The sequence below is a fragment of the Mesitornis unicolor genome, unplaced genomic scaffold (assembly GCF_000695765.1).
Source record: "Mesitornis unicolor isolate BGI_N332 unplaced genomic scaffold, ASM69576v1 scaffold41219, whole genome shotgun sequence".
NCBI lineage: Eukaryota > Metazoa > Chordata > Aves > Mesitornithiformes > Mesitornithidae > Mesitornis > Mesitornis unicolor.
In genome coordinates, this window is record NW_010205975.1 from 15,176 (window position 1) to 16,658 (window position 1,483).

Here is a 1,483-nt window from a genome sequence, read left to right on the forward strand (position 1 = left end):
AGTCAGAGGTGTGCGCCTTACTCTGCTGTACCCAAGTGAAGTTCATTTAAAGATCTCTTAGGCACGAAGAGATTTCTCATTTAAAGAGATCTTTAAGGCACCTACCCTAGGACAAAGAACTCCTGCAAGGAAACTCTCTGGCTTGAACTCTGCAGCCAAATGAAAAGAACTTTGTTGCTGGATGTTGAGATTTGTAACCTCTGGCTTCCTGGGTTTTTTAAGAGAAAATTCTTGATTTCACATCTGGACACTGATCAAGAAAGGCCACTGACATCCACAATTCTAGGTCTGAGGAATGTGTGCTAAGGCAGGACTTAATCACTCCAGTGAGTTAGGATTACGGCAGTTTCATAAACTTCCTTTACAGTTTAATACCAGCATCTCCTTCCACCCATTCTCCAGGGTGTCTTGTATGGACTCGTGTCTGTATCACATACTAAGCAATGCTTTTCATCCCAAAAGGCTCTCAAAACAATTTAGGAAAAGGTACCTTTTTATAAAGGGCAATTGTTTCATTCAAAGCTGAAGTAATTCCAGGTCCAGAATGAAACAAAGCAACCATTTACCTGTTAGAAGCAATACTACAAACTGGTTTAATTTTCTTCTTTTTTTTTTGCAGTGGAATAAAATTACAGAGAAGTGAAAGTAAACAAAAACAGGATTTTTGCCTACACCGTCATTCCACAGAATAAATGCACAGAATGAACTTCTTACTAAACCACAGGTGCAGAAACTATTAAGAACTGGTGTACGATGCTGCACTGGGGAAGGATCTTGTCAAAAAAGCTCCTAAGCTTCAAAAATCAGCGCTGACTTTGAGGGGTGTAAGGGAATCCAGACATGGCAAGAGGGGAAAAGAGACTGCTCAGCCAAAACAAATCATTTGTTAAAGAGCCAGGAAGTAAAGCAGTAAGATCAGAGCTTCTGAAATGAGGTTGAACTGGGTCTGACCAATTAAGTGAGAGAGTAAGTAAAATAACCTATAAAATAAAGGAGGCTAATAGAGAGGGGACAGAATAGTGCTTATTCTTATTGCAGGTACAACTGGGAAACCTGAGCAGTCATTCATTCTGCCTTAGCTCCCAAAAACACGGTTCTGAGGCTGATCATGGGATGGAAACCGGTCAGATGATGGGGATGGAAATCACAAACGCAGTGGAAGCAGAACCACAAACACAGGTATGATACAAATTAGATGCAAATTCCTTTCCACTACAGAAATCAGATACTGGGGTTAGTAGAGAGGAAACAAAGGCAGGAAAGTTCACAAAAAATCTCCCAACAACTTTTCAAAGCAAGCTTAGACTTCTAAATGGGAAGGGTCTGTAGACAACAGCAAGGGCTAGAAAACCCTTTCTGAAAGGGCACATCACAGCAACCCCTTTTGTGCTTTTCAGCTCTTTTCAACACCAAGTCAAATTCCCTACCGAAATTTGAGTTCTACGTGGACTTGTGATGGATAATTCTTGTTTCACTTTCCCTA

General features: G+C 40.7%; 1 protein-coding gene across 3 annotated transcripts in view; it reads right to left on the reverse strand.

The window, feature by feature from the left end:
• The window catches only part of SEPHS1 (selenophosphate synthetase 1), a 20,981-nt gene that overhangs the window by 8,275 nt on the left and 11,223 nt on the right, over nt 1–1,483 (reverse strand). The gene's annotated exons all lie outside the window — the stretch shown is intronic.